Below are 20,691 nucleotides of genomic sequence, written 5' to 3' on the forward strand. Positions count from 1 at the left end.
CCCATCCACTTGCGAAATCAACAAATTTTTTTTCAAGAAATAGAACCGTAGTACCAGGAAGCCCTGGGCTTCCATTAGTACCAGGAAGCCCCAGCCAGGTATAGCCACGTCCCGTACCATCGTGCGTTACATCGGGCACGGGTTCTTACTCGGACATATTTTAGCGTAAAACATGAACAAAACAGCGTAAATGTTTACGAATTTTAGCGTAAATCGTAGAGCTGTTTTGAAACGGCGAATGCGGCCCGAAAATTACGGCGTAAAAATCTCGCGCGTCCCATCGTGATCGGGTTCTGACTCGGACAGATTTTAGCGTAAAACATGAACCAAAACAGCGTAAATGAGTACGAAATTTAGCGTAAATCGTATATCTTTTTCGTAACCGTAAATGGGTCCCGAAATTACGGCGTAATAATCGCGTGCGTCCGATCGTGCGCGGGTTTTGGCTCAAATAGATTTTAGCATAAAACGTGAGCTAAAACAGCGTAAATGAGTACACAATTTAGCGTAAATTGTATACCTGTTTCGTAACAACAAATTAAATGAGGCCTGAATTACGGCGTGAAAATCACGTACGGCCGATTGAGCGTGGGTTCTGGCTTGAATGGATTTCAGCGTAAAACGTGAACCAAAACATTGTAAATTAGTATAAATTTTACCGTAAATCGTATATGTGTTTCGTAATGGCGAATGGAGCCCAAATTTACGGCGCGAAAATCGCGTGCCACCGGTCATGCGCGGGTTCTGGCTCGGACGGATTTAAGCGTAAATCGTGAACCAAAACAACGTAAATGAGTATGAATTTTAGCGTAAATCGTCCATCTGTTTCATAATAACGAATGTAGACCGAATGTATCTCTCAGCGCATGAGGTTGTCATAAAACACATCAAGAAATTTCATAAATTGGTGTAAGATACAACAAGAAGTGATCTGAGGTAATTGTAGCGTAAAATGCAAGCTAACCATCTACAGGAGAACTGTTTCAGATTTTACAATATGATATAATAGATAATTATTCTTGTTCATGTTGCCCTTATATTTTGTGTAGAGTTCCTTCAAGTCCGTTTTCTCAGAATCTGACCCTCTATATTTAGCTTCAAATTCTTCATTGTCAGCCTCCATGACCCGGGAATAAAGATTAAATTAAGTACCATTATATATAAAAATATACAACCTGTCCCCAAAATAATGTCACTCTGGCTATACAACTGAACAAGCCAAAAGGATATTCTTTTAGAGACAGAGCAACAGAGATAGTTTTATGCCACAACAGAGTTCTCGCTACTGTATTTCCCTAAAAAATATCATTGTAAATTAATAGACAACATTAGCCTACAATTAATATAGAAGCAACCATACTTTCTTGTACATTGTTCTGAAGTACTCCTGAAAATTATTTGCAGCTTCTCCCACCAGTGCCTAGATGAAAAAGGAAGATTCATAAAAATATTGCTTGAGTCTGAAAGGTAGAATTGGAGTGCTATAAATGAGGTGCGCACATCATCATCAGTGATGCCAGTCATATCCTATAAAGCTCTTTTCTCTGCATCTCGAAGAATGGATATAACCTTCTGCAGCTGCTGAAACTTCTCTTTGGCTTCCTAGCAATATATAACATTATATTTGAGATACTTTGCACTAAATGCCTGTAGAAAAACATTCATGTTTATGGTTGAGATACTACCTCATCCCCAGGATTCTTATCTAGGTGGAGGCGCAGAGCCAATTTGTGATACACCTTCTTTATTTCTTGTTGAGAAGTAGTCTTCTCAACTCCTAGAATCTTCAAATGATAAAAAAAATAAACAAAAAATTAAATAATTAAATTGTGATCTGGAAAGAGAACCTGAAAGCAATACGTGACACATTTAGAACAGTTCAGACTTTTGTCCCATCTACAGTTATTTACATGACCTGTTTGCAAATAGACCTTAAATAAGAAGCCAAAAGAAATTCCAGCAGTTAAGCGTTGTTGTAGACCTTCTCATAACAATATTTAACAATATCAAATCTTTTTAATCAGACTTTCAATGCTTAGTTTCATTAAGTGCGATCAAAGCAGTAAGCACTGGTTAATTACAGTTCCAAAGTGATAGCATAGGCCGAAGAAAAACGCAAATGGATGCCACGTGATTTAGCATTAAAGAATAAGGCAAAGATGCAACCAAGAAAACAACAACGCTACCAAAGAAAGGTTGCCTATTATATTATATATAGCCATCCAAGAACACAGTAATCAGTACACATTTAGGTGTATAGCAATGGTTGAGTAACTAAAAAAACCAGGACATGTTCCTTACCCCCAAAGCAGGACACCAGATATATCTATTGAGCGACATCTTGTCATCCTAGCCGGTACTTCCACCTGAGTAGAAGTCTGCACGCCAGCTGCTTCTTCCCTCCCTCTCTTCGATCCAACAAGAGGAGGCAACGCAGCAGCAGCCACCGCCAAGCTTGATCTTCTTGTAACTCTGGATGAAGCTCCAACCTGAGAGCTGAGAGCAACACCCTTATCATTCTCCTGGTTCTTGCACTTGTGCTTCTTGTCAACAAAATAGCCACTTGTACTTCTTCAGACTCGGCAGCTCTCAGTGAATTTCTCCTGGAATGCCTCAAAGGGACAACTGCGCCCACCTCTACAGAACCAGCTTGAGCACTTGGGGCTCGGATAAAGAGTGACGAGGGTACTGCCTTAGGAAGGGGAGTTGAGAGCATTGAGTCCTTACCCCGAGCGCGGCGTCAAGACGGGCAATGAGATCGGCGTTGGAGCCCCTGGCAGAGAGGCCGTGCCGCTTGCAGAACGCCTGGAGCCCCACTCGATCCATCCAGCACAGCTCGATCCCCGCTAGAGATCACTGTGGCCTAGCTATCTGCGGCGGGTCGGGTTCAGAACCCAGTCTCGTCTCCATCCGAAAACTTTTGATAGGCCACGCGGCGCGATGAACTGCTCCGGCCGTGTTCTGTCGGGCGGCTGATGCCGTTTGGGTTGCCCTGCCTTTCGGGAGCCTGGGGGAATTGAACTGGGGACCGTGAACTGCCTTTTAGAACCCAGTCTCGCTCTATTGAGGCGATCGATGGCCGGCTTGGACTAAGCGAGGAGCCAGTTCACGGTCTTGCTGGCCTTGTCGAACCCGAGGCGGTCCTGCAGCGCGAAAAACTCTCGCGTGACCCCGACTGAGAGCCGCATCCGTCGGTCGCGGACGCCCTGCGCCTTGCGGATCTTGCTGTGCCAATCCGTCCGGAACGGTCGCGGCCTAGACGCCGGCGTCATCCACCACCGGCGGCGACCCGTTGCTCGGCAGCTCCCTCTCACCCGCCAGCGCCTGTAGGGGGGTCGTCTCAGGCCTGGGTGCTGGAACGGAGCTCGACGTAGGCGTATGAGCTTCTCGAGGAAGGGGGTGAATACCTCGACGAGGCGCTGGTCGGACTTTAGTGGGGATGGCGGCGGCGCAGCATCCACGGAGGCTGTGAGATCCGGTAGCCACGGCCGTGCTGCACTAGGTGGATCCGGATCTGGGCGGGGTGGTTGTCTGGATCGGGGAGTGGGGCTCGGAGGCGACAGCGGCGTGAGTGGAGGTACAACTGCCGCCACCGAAACCCTATTTTTTCTTGCACACAGCCGTTGTCGGGAAGGTTGGATAGAGTGATCCATTTTATACGATGGCGTTATAGTAAAATAAACGTAAACTTATATACAACAAAGCGTAAAGATGATGTTATATTGGATGGACTAGGTGGTGTGTTTGAAGCACCTGGTCGACCGATTGAGTTGGGGTCAGGGCTTTCTCTAATTAGAGAGAGCCCAGGGCTCCTAATACTATATATATATAAGTAACACTATTAGCAAGCCCTGGGTAGTCTGTACAACAACCATGTAGCTCGGATTGTTGGAACCCGTTTACGACATATACCGATACTAATTATGTTACACGATATATATATTTATGCAATATGGCACATTGTCTAGAAAATCTGTTTCCTCGCAGCATGCGCATAAATTTAGGATGACAAGAATGTACGTTGAAAGGAAATGGTTTGACATGCATGGAAACAAAAAAATCTGATTTAAATGCTTAATTTCTCCATAAATATAGAATCTCTTCAACAGCCATACATCTAGGCTCGTTAGAACCAGTTTATGATATATACCGAGACTAATTATAGTACACAGTGAATGTATATATGCAATGCGGTACACTGTGTACAAAATATATTTTCTGTTGCATTCACATAAAATTAGGATGACAAGCATGTGAGTTGAAAGAAAATGAAATGTCATGCATGGAAACAAATATATGATTTTCAATGCTTTATTTCATCCACACATATAGGTTAGAAATAGTTTATGATATATACTGATACTAATTATGCTACATGTGGAAGTTATTTATGCATCGTGGTACACTACGTAAAAACAACAAACGTTTACATAAAATATGAATAAAAATATCAGAAACGTACAAAAGATGGAAGGAGAGCCATGAACTGACAAAGTATCATAAAAAACTATTGCCATTGGCATAAATATGTATACAAAATTGCATAAAAACTAGCTCGTCGATCCACTATCGCTCGCTCCTAGGGAAGGCTGCATGTCATCGCTGGCTGTGGGATGCCAGCGGGCGCCACTCTGGGGCGCGCGCCTCCGAGGAGCCGACATCACGCTCGCGCCTCCCAGATCCACCGCCGCGGGCGCGCCTCCCAAATCTACCGCCGCGGGCACGCCTCCTAGATCCTCAAATCTAGGGGAGAGCTGCCTTCGCTCGTCGCTCGGTCCTAGGGAGCGCCGCCATCGCTCAATCCTAGGGGAGCGCCGCCGTTCCTAGATCCTTGGGAAGCGTCGCCATCGCTCGGTCCTAGGGGATGCCGCCGTCGCTCGGTCCTGGAGGATGTCGTCATCACTCGATCCTAGGGGAGCGGCGCCGTCAATCGCCCTCCTCGAGGCGCGACCGCGGCTGGCCCCCGGGATCGTCGCTGCTCGCATGCCCGAGGAAACCGCCGTCGCCGCTCGCTCGCCCGAGGGAACCGCCGCCCCTGCTAAAACGTAATCCCTAGCGACCTGAGGGTGTTTTTATAGCCGCTCGAACCTAGTGCGGCGGAACCAGATAGCACCGTAACCGTCTTTAAAAATACATCATATTTTACAAGCGGCTAACTTAACATGACCACATAAAAATATATACTTTGTAAGTGATCCTCTTAAGTTGTTGTCTAGGCTTGCCTAACCTTTTGCCGAGAGGTTCTATCTCACCCAACCCATGACCATGAATGGCAGGGGACCTAGGCATATCCATCTTGAGCTCCACCACACGCAACCACAACACGGAACCTAGGGGTGAGGGGTCAAAAATTTTGCCCGACCACCCAAGCGTAGGATTTTTAGGCCCATACCACCTCAACCACTACAAACATGGGCCACTTGCAAAGATATTTTTTGCAATCAGATGACATAAAGAGCCCCTTGCAAATATACATTTTTGCAAGAGGTTCTGTTGGCTCCGAGTCGGGGCCAAACACTAGGGTTTGTTCCGCTTGGCGGGTTCTCTGCAGCGGCGCAAATGGTCCGCGACACAAGGCCGGACGGTCCACGATCCCGCGATAGGTGTGAGTCTTCTCTGCGTTGAGTTGGATAGTCCACCCCTAGGGCCGGATAGTCCCCGCGTGAGCAGATGCGGCGGTGATCGCCTACAGCACCTGGATCTCGCCCTCGGGAGGGACCCCTTCAGGGAGGGGAGATTCTAGGTTTTGTCTTAGGGTCGGTTGGCCACCCAAGGCGCCTCAAGACGACATAGAGTCATAGAGAGCTGAAGATGGAGATGGAAGAAGACTAATTACTGCTACTCCTAGGTAAAGAAAGTAAATGCATTGATAAATAGATTGATTGGTTTGATTGGACATGTGCGCAATCGACCGTACCCCTACGCATACATAGGGGAAGGTATGGACCCGTTTCTAAGCATTCTCCAACAAACTATGTATTTCTAGATGGATAAGCACGCACGAAAAAAGAGATATCTCGCCTGATCTAACCGCGGACTTTCCAGGTGCCGAATATGGTGCTCAACACATACCCCTGCCTTTCGAGGAAGCTAAGTGAACCAAAAGCAATTGGTACAGGCTATTATCAACTCGATGTGAGAACATTAGTTTTCTAAGCATCTTGCCACACACTAGGATGATATAGCTTTAGAAAATGGCCACTGAATGCCTTAGGTAACTCATCACCCTGCAAGGTCTGTAGCATGTATGCATTACCATAATTACGTGTCACTATACAAGACCCTTCCTAGCTTGGTGACCATTTACCGAACTTCCGATCTCTGCTCCTTAGTGGCAAGACTATCTTCAAAACTAGATCTCCAACTTGAAATGATTTAGCCTTTACCTTCTTGTTGTAGGCCTTGGCAACGATGATCTTGTCTTTCTCGATCTCCTTTAGAGCCACCATCCTCTTGTCGGTCAACTCATCAATATTGTCCATCATCAGATCATGATAGTCACCGATAGCGATCATTCTGCCTAGCGAACGTGATAGCATTTAGGCTTACATCTATAGGCAAAACAACTTCCTGCCCATAAATACGCTCAAAAGTAGATACTTTAGTAGCACGGTGTTTAGATATTCTATGAGCCTATAAAGTGTAACACCCTGAATTTGGGGTATAAAATTTCTTTTCTAATATACACCAAATTCAGGTGTTACCCTCTCTTTTCCATGCGTTTATTTTCTTTTTTTCTAGATGATGGGGAGTTATTTTGTTATATATTAGCATAAGCCTAGTGAAGTGAGCCCTAGAGGTGCTTTGGTTGTTGTATTCATGCTGTTGGAAATTGTTTCTAAGTGCAAAAGGTGTTTGAAACATGTTAATATACCTTGTAGAAGCTTTCGGTATTTTTTCATATTTTTCCAAGTGTTTTTCTATTTTTTGGAAACCAAAATATATTTATTTGAGGAACTTAAAAACATTTTTGAAAGCTCTAAATGTGTTTTAAGTTCATTAGGTGCCGAAAGATTTCTCAAAATTTTCCTAAATTTTTTGGAAGCTTCTACAATATTTTAAGAATTTAAAACGAATTTATGTATTTTCTGAAATTAATAAATGCTAAAATCAGAATTTGACCTGAATTTTATTTTGTCCAAACCCTAGCTATATATATATGGCTGGAATCCTTGACAGCCCTTTCCAAATATCAAAACAGTGTCTCTAGATTCGATCCACAACTACCGGAATTGCTCGCCGAAGTTTGCGGCGGTTCCAACCTCGGGATAACTCCGATGAGCAGTTACTTTCAATCCGTGCATCGTTGGTGAAATCTGAAAGTCCCTCTGTGTTCGTCTCGTCAAGAGCTTTGTCTTGGTTCTATCGTTCGTTGATCGGACCTTCAATTTATCACCAATCGATGGTTATCTTCTTGGCTCCATCGAGTTCTTCTTCCCTGGTGAGCAATCTCCATTGTTTCCTTTTCCTCTCTCTTGGTTTTCACTTTGTAGGGCACATATTCACCTCCCCAGCCGTCTGCATCCCACAATCCTTCTCCCCTCGTGCTCACCCACCCTGGTGCCCCCTTCTCATCCTCGCGGCGTGGCCTCTGCCCGCTCCCTGGCCGGCGCGCGCCGCCAGGGCGAAGCCCCTGCTACGCGTCCCCTGCTATGCCCCTGCTACCCCCCTTCTCCTCAAGTCGTCAGCCCCCTTAGGCGCAGCCAACAACGTCCTGGAGCGACGGCTAGCCGACCCTCCCTCTCACCTGCGCCCTCCCACCTGCGCCCTCCCCTGCCTAGCCCCAGCAGCAGTAGTCACCATGGCGTGATGGTCGGGCGTGCACCCTAAGTGGCCCCCTACCCACGACGGCTAGGGCGAGCCCACCCCTCTCCCGGCGTGGCCCCCTTGGGCTCAGCAAATGGCCGGCCGGCCAAGACCCCTTGTCCTCCAGTCAGCGGTTTAGTCTTGCGTGAGAGAGAGAGGAGGATAGGAAGAAGAAGCTCTATTTTGCAAAAAGCCCACATAAGAATTGTGTAAATAACTTAGATTTTTCTGAGTCTTGGCGATCGCATTTGCTAGCCCCTGGAGTCTACGGTTGATTATGAATAGGCCTTGGTTCATTAAATAAGCATATCTTTCACGTTATTAATATGTTTTGATCTGTTCCAGTCATGATAGTTTCGTAATAATATTGTTTGTATGTTAGCAACATTATTTTGTCGCGACACATGTTTTCGTTAATTAATTAATTAATTGTTTATCCAATGATTATTAAAATAGTAATCTAGTGAAGACTAGTTTATAGTTTTAATTTGCTCTTTATAAATATATGTTAGTATGATTATGCCACCTCAAATGTTATTGTTTAATATTCGTTTAATATAAATGTGTCATCAAGTTAGTAGTTCTCACGAGTCACACATGCTGCTTTGCCCGTTGTTGTGTGCTGTTTCACACGTGTTGTGCTTGTTGTCGTGTTCATGTTGTCGCACATGTTGTGTCGTGTGCAGTTCGCTCGCTGTTTTGCGGCCTTGCGCGTCGTTATGCATCATTTGTGTGTGACACGCGTGCCATTTTCTCGTATCGTGCGTTGTCCATGCACGATATTAAACTGTTTCTCTTATAACCGCTCATATTAATTAATTAATTAATTAATTACTTGTTTAACAGTAAACTGTTCTAATAGCAAATTAATCAAAACTAAGTAGTAGCTTTAATTTACATTTGATAAATGTCAATAAATACAAGTATGTCGAATTAAATGTTCTAATTCATATTTGTATAACGTAAACGCGATAACTTATCAATCGTAGCTTCGATCTCGGCGTTTCTTTTTCTCGTGTGACCGTAGAAGCGGGCTCTATTTCATATTGCACATTTTTATAATGTTTCCTTTTATATGGTGTAATGTTCTTATGCATGTATATGTTTGTTTGCTTGTGCCTGTTTGTGTTCACTGCATGCCGCGAATAGATCGTGATCTGTTCTCGGGCTTTGAGAAATCGACAATCAAGCTTTGGTGATCGAGAGATCGAGATCTTCGAGTTCTACAAGGTTGAAGACCTTGAGCATCTGTTTGGTGAAGGCAAGTGTCCTCTAACCTACTTATGTCCTATTCACATGATAATTCATTTCCCCGCATTACATAATTAAAAGCTAAGGATTGACTAGCTTTCTATTCACCTTTTCCTTGATTACCTTTTGGGTTATTATGGTTAGCATTATGCTAGTGCTCTACTTTAATCAATGAACGTGATGAGATACATTTATGATACGATGAGATACATTCCGGTTATGATGATGAACTTGTGGCACTACAGAGGCTTGGGCTATTTTCTGAGTACCTCTCCATAAGGACCTATTCATTGAGGGACCACCCAGAAAAACAGTGCAACTATGAGGGTGGTATGGGACACCCTTAGCTGATTAATTGGAGGAATCTAGGGGTGTAGTTTGCTTCACCGTTGTGCCATCAATGGGAGTTGGGGCATAGTGCTTGCTCTGTTAAGGGTGGGGTGCCGAGGTTCATTCGATTTGTTTTTGTTAGTCACCCCCTTAGGGAGGAGTACTGTGTTTATATGATTGACGAAACGAAACAGACGGCTATACACTAGGGCAATCTTTGTAAAGGATACGTAGTGATACCCTGCCAGACCACCTAGGAAGTGATAAATGGGGAGTAGCGCTCCCTAGGCAAAAAGGGAATCATGGCTCATGGGTGAAGTGTGCGACCTCTGTAGAGGAATCAAACTGATATATCAGTCGTGCTCATGGTTAAGAGCGGCCTTAGGATCCTCTTTGATTAGAGATATAGATGGTTCGAGATACTATAGTTACAGACGTTGATGATGTTTTATTAATGATGTTTCTAACTATGGATTATGGTATTTCCTCTATGAGGAGGCACACTTTGGGATAATAACTTGGGATTGATGATAAAACTTGGGTCATATTAATTACTAAAACTTGACAAAGTGAAAGCAACCTGCTATCAGCCTAACTCCACATAAAGCTAGTCCACTTTAGCCAAATGAGCATTTGCTGAGTACATTGATGTGTACTCACTCTTGCTTTCACAAAACACTAGGTTGCCTTTGGTGCGTCCTATGCTCAGGTAAATAAGAAGAAGAAGGCGTCAAGGCAAATCTCTAGGAGTTATAGGATGTCGATGAGTTTGAGGATTATGCTAGCGACCTCCCCCAGTCAGCTGCATGTGGTGAGTTTATTTACGTTGGCTACATTTCTATTCTATGTACTTTGATATATATAGGTTATGTAAATGACTCTAGTGTGTAATATTATTACTTACTCTTTATTATTATTCGAAGCATTGTGCTATGATGAGTCATTTATGTAATCGTTGTGTATGTGAGTTCTGATCCTAGCACATACATGGTCTGCATTTGGTTTGCCTTCCAAAACCGGGTGTGACATTAAGCCTCAGTCAAAATGTTGTGCCAATTCCTAGGATGATCAGCTATTTTCTTTTTAATGAAGCTAATTAGTGTCCTATTATTTGACTCGGCCGGACCGTTGGCTTAAGCGTGGTATGGAGATGAATTAAGCAACTTAATTTTATATGATTCAGCAAACAAACATACCTCCTTTTACATGAAGAAGTCCCCTAGTCTGTAGTCAAAGTCTAAGGAATTCCAAATCTATGAATAATGTGTTTAGTTACAAAATCAATTACCTCCTTGTGCATCATATTTTTCAGAGGAATGACTTCCATCCACTTAATGAAATAAATTATGGCAACTAGCACAAACCGATTCCCTTTTGATAAGGAAAGATGAATTTCTGCTACAAAGTCCAAACCCCATCCCCTAAAGGGCCAATGATTGATAATATGGTGGTGTTCGGTGGTAGGAACTAACTGTAGAACACCAAACTTCTGACAAACTTGATATCCATTATAGTACTTAAAACAATCGATTATTATATCAGGCCAATATAAGACAGTTCTTCTCAATACCCACTCCATCTTTGGAGCCGATTGGTGAGTAACACAATTCCCTTCATGCACTTCAGCCATAGCTAATATAGCATCATGAGAGCCTAAGCACTTAACCAAGACATCACTAGGAGTTCGATGATATAATTCATCTTCAATCATAACATATTTGAAAGCCACCAGCCGAATGTTCTTATCTGTCCTCATATTTGGATCACACAGGTGTGTAACAAAAGGTGTCCTCCAATCGACTGTATTGGCCACATCACTAGCCAAATCGATCAAGACCATACTTTTGTCAAGGTCACACGGTCCATGACGTAGGGACGGATTGTAGTCCGCGACCTGGGAACTCAATGCACCTCTAATTATTGAATTCTCAGATTTATGGAATTTCCCTCGTGTCACCTAGTAACCTGAAGCTTCCTGTGCTAAGTCATTAGCTCTAGAATTCTTAGCTCTAGATATATGTCGAACATCAAATTCTTCAAAAGAGCGCACTATGTCCTAACATCTTTCAAGGTAATCATTCAAAATAGCATCTAAACATTGATAGTCTCATATAATTTGTTGGACAACCAACTGAGAAGCACCAAATAGTTTTACATGTGTTACTCCCATATAATGTAAAAGTTCTAAACCGAACAAGAGGGCTTCATATTCGGCTTGATTGTTTGTGCAATGAGATTTCAATCACTAGAGAAGTCAAAAGTGACATTCCTTGGTGAAACAAGCACGATGTCAACCCTTATCCTTCATTGCAAACCGATCAATCAAAACACAGAGTTCAGGGAGTAATAGTAAGATATGATATGCCTATCTCTGGAATATCATTCATTCGATGCTCTACAATGAAATCAGCTCAACATGGCTAGATTTCAATGATTCATAGGCCAAGTCATATTCTATAAGCGCATAAGCCCACTTTCCAATCCTACCACTCATGATTGGGTTTTGCAACATATATTTAATCACGTCGGTTTGACAAGAAACAGTGCAAGGGCTAGCAAGCAAATAGTGTTTAAGTTTAATGCATGCATAGAACAAGCATAAACATAATTTTCGATTGAGGTGTATGTTATTTCAGCATCCACCAATCTCTGACTCAGATATGCCACAACACGCTCCTTCACTTCGGTCTCTTGAGTCAGAACAACCCCAATGACCTGATCTTTTGCTGCAATATAAAGCCTAAAAGGCGACCCGCTCTTCTGTGCTCTCAAAACTGTGACTGAAGACAAATAATCTTTGATAAGATCAAACGCCTGCTGGTGCTCTGCCCCTAAGTGAAATCGACATTATTTTTGTGCTGGAGAATGGGAGTAAAATCACTAACTTTCCTAGCCATGTTAGAAATAAATGTCCTAAAATAATTAACCTTACCAAGAAAACTTTGCATTTCAAGTTTACACTTTAGGGCCCTCACATTAAGAATATCCCTAATTCGGTCGGGATCTACTTCTATGCCATGCTCATGGATAATAAATCCTAAGAATTTGCCAGCCGACACAACAAAGGTGCATTTGTGTGGGTTCATTTTCAGACCATACTGACGCATCTTGTCAGAGACTTTACGTAAATTGGCTAGATGGGAATAAAATGCAACCGATTGACTATTATATCATCAATATAGACCTCCACAATGTTTCCTAATAACTCATGAAAGATAAAATTCATAGCCCTCTCACAAGTGGCGCCAGCATTCTTTAAACCAAATGTCATAATGACACACTCAAACATATCAATAAATCCTAGACATATAAAGGCCATTTAGAAGTGTCACACCCGGTTTTTGAAGGCAAAACGAATGCGAACTATGTACGTGCTAAGATCAGAAATTCACGTAAACATCGATTACATAATTGGACATCATCACATAATGCTCAAAATAATAGTGGAAATAAGTACTTTATTACATCACGATGTCCGAAGCATCCACAAATTCATTAACTTAAACCATAATCAAAGTGTTGAATGGAACACAGTACGATAAGGCCTTCACAGGTAGTTGACTATGGGTTTGCCGCTAATCTATTCTAGAAATCGTCGAAGTCCTGAAACTCCTAAAAGTCCTCCATGTTGCCTTCATATTGTCCTGAGCACTAGTTGCAATGGGGACAACCTGGTGTTTGATGTTTTAAGATATGGTGAGTACACATCAACGTACTCAGCAAATGTCCCGTTTGGCTAAAGTGGACTAGCTGTATATGGGGTGAAGATTAAAACACTTGCTTTTAGTTGGTCAAGTATTTATGACTAGTGAAGAGCCAAGTTTTAACAATAATCCAAACTTATTAACCCAAAAAGTACTCCCTCCAAGAAGAAATACCAGAATCCATAGTTATAATCATCATCGTTAAACATCATCATCAAGGTATCTAGAGTAACTCTAATCAAAGGAGCTCCCAAGGCTGCTCATAAGCGTCAGCACGATTGATATACCATTTTCTAACCCTCTGCAGAGGTCGCACACTTTACCCATGAGTCGTGATTCCTCCTCTGCCCGGGGCTCTAGCCTCCCATTGATCACTTCCTAGGTGGTCCGGCAAGGTATCACTATGTAGCCTTTACAAAGATTCCCCAGAGGTCATAGTCGCCTGTTAGGTTTCTCTAGTTTGATAAACATAGTACCTCTCCCCGCAGGAGGGGTGACTAACAAAAGCAAAACGAACGAACCTCGGCACCTAGCCTCGTAGAGCAAATACTGTGCCAAGACCCCACTTATGGCATGACGACAAAGCTGACTACACCTCAAGTTCCTCTAATTAATCAGCTAAGGGCATCCCATACCACCCTCATGGTTGTATTGTTTTTCCGGGTGGTCATCCAACGAACAGGTCCTTATAGAGAGGTACACGGGAAATAGCTCGAGTCGCTTAAAGTGATACAAGTTCATCATCATAACCAGAATAACATCATCGTATCATTAATATTCTCATCATGTTCATTGATTGAAGTAAAGCAATAGCATGATACTAATCATAGTAGCCAATTCTCAAAGGATAACCAAGGACATGAAAAATAGAACACTAGTCTATCCTTAGGTTGATCATGGTATGAGGGATAATGAATTACAAAGTAAGTAGTACATAATGGGTCAGAGGACACTTGCCTTCACCAGGCTGCTGCTCTAGGAAATCTCCTGCAACACCCTCAGGAACTACGGATTGCTCGTTATCTACGCAAAGCAATCATCAATTCAACACACTTGGGGAATAACAAAAGAACAGTACACCAAACATATGCAACAGAGTAAACACAGGTTCAATGGAAAGGTAAAGACACACATGTGCATTCTAAGTTTGGGGTAGGTCACAATGCCAAGTGGTCTATTATTCTCAAACTAAGTCTGTGTTATTCAATTACTTACTCAATTAAAGTTATTTCAGGAATGGGATTATACATTAACTAGAGTTGGTTCTATAGAGTTAAACACTTGAACATTCATTAGGGCTCCTATCTTCATTTTATTCCTACTAAAGTTTCTATAGCCTCAACTCTAACCTAGAGACCAACTATAAAATTGAGACTTGGAAACAGTGGATGAACATAATTTTAATAGATAGACAATAACATAATGAACATTTTGCAATTTGAACCATCCAATTTGGAGTTCATATGACAAAGTTATGAATCTTGGAAGTTTTAGAATACAAAACCCTATTTTAAACACATTTTTATGATTATACTAGGTAGTGTTTGGTTGAAGAGCCAAGTAGAACGGAGTCGTTCTGTCCCAGTTTTGTTGTTGTTTGGTTATAAAGTAACTAGAACAAAATGGATCCAATTAGGGAATATTCTCCTCAGATCCGGAACCATCCTGCTCCAAAAAATCAACCGGACGGAGCCGCTCCGTTCCCAGCCCGCTCGCACGGTCACGCTCCGTTCCGTTCACTCTCCAACCAAACAAAAAACAGAGTCGCTTCGTTCCAGATTACCAAACACAGAACAGAGCGGCTTCGTTCTTAGAATCAGGGATGGAACCACTCCGTTCTACTTGGCTCCTCAACCAAACACTACCTAAAGTCCAGGGGTCTCTCTGCAAAAAACCAAGGGCTCATGCGAAAGAAATCGGGATGGCGGGTTGATTACTGGGAAGCTGAGGGTCTCTTTAAAAAAATTATTAGGCGAAGGGGTATCAGGTTCCCTCGGCCATCAGATCTCAGATCAACGACAAAGAACAAATCCCGCTGGCGAGCGCGCAGGCGAGGGCGTGGGCACGTGACTGACAGGCGGGCCAGGGTGGTCAGCGGTTTAGGGTTGATAGGCGGGGCTAACTGGTCGAGCCTAGCAGTAGAGGCGCATGGTAAGGGGTAATCTGGGCTATTGGATTTTAAGCGGGGGATCAGGATTGAGTTCGATTAATTTAAAACGGGGCCATCCGATCCAAGGTGGACGCCTCGGATCAGACGACCAACCCTGGTTAGCTTTCCTTGGCCACTAGTGGTGGCGCCTTCCGTCCTTGTGGTGGAGACTCGCTGGAGACGAGGGCACGGGCGCACTGGGGGCCTAGGGCGACGAAAAGGGCTCAGGAAGGTCAGGCGGAGTGTGACGAGCACGAGTGAGGGCATGGCACCGACGCTGAGGCACCGGAGGGTAGTGATCCACGACGAGGCAGCTCTGTGGCAACGCTACCTCGCTCCAGTGAGAAATTGCGCGCAACAGAGAGCGGGGGAGGGGAATTAGAGGCCAAGGAGGTTGGTTACCTCGAGGGAAGTCTCCGAGACCCTTGAACGGTGGTGGGGGTACAAGGTGGCTCGGGTCGACGGTGGCAGTGCTCCGGCTGCACGAAAGAAGTCCATTGAGCGCGACAGAGGAAACCAGAGGGGGAGGAAGTGAATCAAGGTGCGTCCCGAGTCGAGGACGCCGTGGCAAAGCTCATCGAGGAACCGGGCACGACGAGGCCTCAACGCCGGTGGTGGAACGATAACGCAACGACGACGATGGCGCTGTGAGCTGGGTGGGAACAAAAGGGACAGGGAGAGAGTGAATGGGAGGCAAGGGTGTGCTGGGGGTTCAGGGTCTCCACCTTGAGGCCCGAGTGACGCACGTGGGATGGGGTCGTGGGGGTGTGGGTGGCGGTTTGTCCGCACGGATCGTGTGGCGTAGCCGTGGGTGCGGCAGTTGCGGTGAAGGAGATGGGAATGACCGGTGGGGCCAGGGCGTCAGTGGGTGAGCGCGAATGAGCGAGCAGCGCGCGCTGATGGGGTGGGCCCATGGCGCAGAGAGCGGGGGTTTCCACGCGGGTGAAGGGAACAACGACGATAGGCCGGTCCATCGGGCAGGGAGCGGGGGAGAGAAGGTGCGCAACGTGGGCGAGCTGGGCCTACTGGGCCAAAAGGCCGAGCGGAGGGGGGTTGCGGGCATCTTTGGTTTTTCCTTTTTCTTCTGAATTTCTTATCTCTTTTCTTTTTATTTTCTCTATTAAATTCAAATCCAATGAAGCCAAAATTTCAAATTTGAATATTTCAAGCATATACATCAAACAAAGATCAAAATTTAGGCTCAACATGATGCAACAATTCATATCCCCACTAGAGTTTGATTTACTAAAGTATTATACATCTCCAAAATAAAATACCCGAACCTTTACTAAAAGGAAGAGAAAAAGGAAAATATAGAGAGGAGAAGAGAGGTAACACCTGAATTTGGTAGATACTAGAGAAGAAATTTTATACCCCAAATTGATGTGTCACGATGCCCGATCTTCACGACGTAGGATCAATCTTCAGATAACTAGCTTCTAAAAAGCCAAGATAACTTGCTGCAAGCAGCGATAACTAGTGCAACCTGACAAATAAAACTCGAAGCCAACCACTGTCTTTAACTGGCAACCTGAATCGAGGATTCGCCCAACCACACTCTCAAAGAACCAACCAACACAGCCTACAATCAATCGAGGAGACCTCGAAGGGAGTAGGAGCACCACTTGGGAGCGGATGAAGCCGCCGCTTCTGCAATACCACGAAGGAATTCACAAGAGCAAAGGGGTAGAGATCACTCTCAATATTTGTTAGCACACAGCTAAATAAAAGGGTTCTGTTTTTAGATTATCAAAAGTTGCCTTACATCATAGACATAGGGGGGTATTTATACTAGTAACAACCAGCCTTAGAGGGGTATAAACATGAAACAAAAGTATTTTCACGTGCTAATGTGAAGGAGCCTCTTTGGGAGTTCTGCAGAGCTGATTTCCGTATGGTTGTTTGACTTCTACGCAACCTTTAGTATTTTGATAATAACTTCTCCTAGGAATCTACAAATGAGGTGGGGCTAGATGCGTTGGAAAGATGACTTGATAAGCTTTCTCACCATGTATAGCATGCTTAATGAAACTTCATAGAATGATGCAGTTTAATACGAAAATTTGGTCATCAAACAGACTGTTCACCTTCGGACCAGTCAGGACTAAAGTAGGTCGGCTGCCTTTCTAGTAGATTTGATTAAGTAGGCCTTAGAAGCATTCGAAACTAGACTTCAAGAGCTTTCCAAAAAGTACTTATGGGCCTTCATAGCTTTTGGCAATCAAAAGATATGACTGTTTCTTCTGGACGGTTCTGTTGCGCTGGACTGACTCAAACATAGCTCTTGCTGATTCGCCCATGATATGTTTTGTCCTTCCTCTTTGGTGAACCTAAGTAATATCAACATACACGACTTAGGTAGTATAAAGTTCTCATTAGTGTTTAATTGAAATTCATAAAGTAGCGCGTGCACCTCTTGCTGTAGCTTCTTAGCTCGGCTACGTGTAATTAGTCCATCAAAGACTTGGGTTGGTGATGATGTTTTTTGTACTTGAGTTGATGTAGTATGACTTGGAGGTTGTAACGTGTTGCTTAATGGCATGGTCGTATCATCCTCCCCTTGAAAATGAGTCATCCTCGACTCTGAAGTGTCTTCACTCGTATATGGTAAGAGGTCAGCAACATTGAACGTGTTGCTCAAACCATAGCTTGGAGGAAGATCTATCTTGTATGCATTATCATTGATCTTGGCAAGAACACAAAATGGACCATCCCCTCGTGGCATCAATTTGGATTTGCGCTGATCAGGAAAACGCTCCTTGCGTAAGTGAATCCAAACCAAGTCCCCTGGTTCAAATAACACTTTCTTCCTATGCTTGTTCATGCTTGCAGCCTTGCACACTTCTTTGAGCTCAATTGCTTCCTTGGTCTTCTCATGTATCTTTTTTATGTATGCAGCAAATCTATCGGAGCAATATGGTCTTCTCAATTGCTCAATTGCTTCCTTGGTCTTCCATATTGGTTCTTTCCTGCAATGGAAGGGGCAACAAATCTATCGGAGCAATATGTTTGAACCCATATACATTTTCGAAGGGGCATAAATTAGTTGTAGAATGTAGTGCCCTGTTATAAGCAAACTCCACGTGTGGCAAACATTCCTCCCAATCCTTCAAGTCCTTTACCATTGTTCACAGTAGCATTGATAATGTACGATTCACCACTTAAGTTTATCCATCAGTTTGGGGGTGGCATGTGGTGGAGAACCAAAGTTTAGTCCCAAGCTTTGCCCACAATGTTTTCCAAAAATAGCTTTCACATCACGGTCAGATACGATGGTCTTGGGCACTCCATGTAGCCTCAAGATTTCTCTGAAAAACAAATTGGCAACATGTGAAGCATCATCGCTTTTGTTGCATGGAATAAAATGAGCCATTTTTGAAAATCTATCAACCATAACAAAAATAGAATCTCTCTTTTTTTGAGTCCTCGGTGGCCCTAAAATAAAATCCATGCTTATGTCTTCCCAAGGAATTTTAGGAGTGGGTAAAAGAGTATATAAACCATGAGGGTTCAGTTTTGACTTAGCTTTGTGACAGGTGACACAACGCTCCACAAATCTGATGACGTCTCTCCTCATCTTGGGCCAATAGAAATGATCACTGAGCAGTTCATAAGTCTTCTTTTGTCCAAAATGACCTGTTAGACGTCCTCCATGTAACTTTTGCAATAAAAGCAATCTAACCGAAGAATTTGGTACACAAAGTTTGTTAGCTCTAAACATCAACGTATAACACTTTAGGGCGTGTAAACTCTCATACTTTCTCCTTTTACTCTATGAATACATGCATGCAATGATATTGGTTAAGGGTTGTGCCTCCATGTAGTATGCAATGGATGGACATAAAGAAAGTAAACATGTGGAAGTGTTGCATCTTGAACCCAACCTGGGTTTGCAAGGCAACTTTTACCATCGACTTAAACAATAACACAAAGGATTTCAAAAAAATGAATAAAAAGGAGTTTAATAAGGAAATATAGAATAGGAATATTGGAGGCCTTCCTTAGTTTAAGGTCCTCCAAACATTAATTGTTAAGTATGTTTCAAGTATGATAGGGTAAATGTCGAAGGGCACCTTTATTCGGAGATGACATGCAGTTATCACAGATGCGAAGATGAAGCTACAAACTTTAGATCGGCGGCGTATGCGCCTCATGGGGGAGCTGGCAAGAGAAGGGAAAAATCTCCAAGACTTGTTCAGCAAGACTACTAAAGAAAATGATGACAATGCCCTTGATCATTTTTGTAGCTCATATGTATAGGCTTGATGACAAGATTGTAACTTTACAAAGCTATACCTCTCAAATATAAATAGGGGAACATTGCCATGCATAGGACATGCTTTTTGCCAGAGAGAATCGATCTGCTCCGACTACGAAGTTGTTCTCTTTTCTTACCTTTGAATTGTCACTTTTAAAAGCCGAAGGTACAATTGTATTTGTTTGTCATATAATAAAAAATGGAGCAAAGTAATGTTCAACCAAGATGAGTTATTTTCTTTACCCTTATGTTTTACATATTTCATTTCTGTCATCTCTTATTTAACCTCTCTATCTTCTCCCTTTAATTAATCTCTTTGGGAATGGTTAATTAAATGGAGTAAAAGATTGATTCATTTATGTTGCATTGTTTTTTATATCCATCAGGAATCAAAAACATGTGAAAAACATTGGCACCCACCTCCATTAAATTCATGACCTCCACAAAGAGCACTTCTTCATGCCTCCAAAGAAGACTACAACCACTGGTTTCGTTCTCACTCCCATAGAGCAGAATCAAGTTGAAGATGCACTTCTTCACGAAGCATGAAACCAAAAGGGAGAAGTCATCGTCCCCCACCATAGAATGATCAGGACTATCTTGACTAGGAGATCCACAATCTCGAAGCCATATAACAAGTTGAGAAGCATAAAGAGAAGATGCTTTAGGTTTCCCAAATTCAGAAGCAAATTGACAAAGCTTAAGAGCAAATGTATCATATAACACAACAAATTGAGCAACCACAAGAAAAACACTATCAGAGGGACCTTTGGCATGATGGCCACAATGATGATGACTTATTGTATGATGATGCTTTTCCATTAGCTACAGAACTATAGGCTATGTCGTGGCCACCACTGTATGGGCCACCTCAACTGCCAATGTATGACGACCTATCAGATACGAAGTAATTCTTGATGAGCTACAAAGCCACAATATCATGCTATGGTGAAAATGTGGCAATAATGGCAAAACCATTTGTCATGGAAGTCCAGAGTGTGGCCCAAACCTGATATTCTTCCCTTCGGTCAGGCAATGTGTCTGCATGGCAGAATCTTAAGGACATGCCTACCACAAGCTTCCAAGGTTTCTAAACAAAGCCTATTAGTGCACAAGATCTGTTTGAATGTGCGCAAGAACAAGATGAGTACCTTCAAGATTACATCGTAAGATTCCATCGGCTCTAGGCTTAG

At 43.3% G+C, this 20,691-nt stretch overlaps 1 pseudogene; it reads right to left on the reverse strand.

The window, feature by feature from the left end:
- Positions 1 to 6,152: 6,152 nt before the first annotated feature.
- Positions 6,153 to 10,966, reverse strand: LOC109945732 (uncharacterized; annotated as a pseudogene).
- Positions 10,967 to 20,691: the final 9,725 nt, after the last annotated feature.

Source organism: Zea mays, chromosome 4, assembly GCF_902167145.1.
Source record: "Zea mays cultivar B73 chromosome 4, Zm-B73-REFERENCE-NAM-5.0, whole genome shotgun sequence".
Lineage (NCBI taxonomy): Eukaryota > Viridiplantae > Streptophyta > Magnoliopsida > Poales > Poaceae > Zea > Zea mays.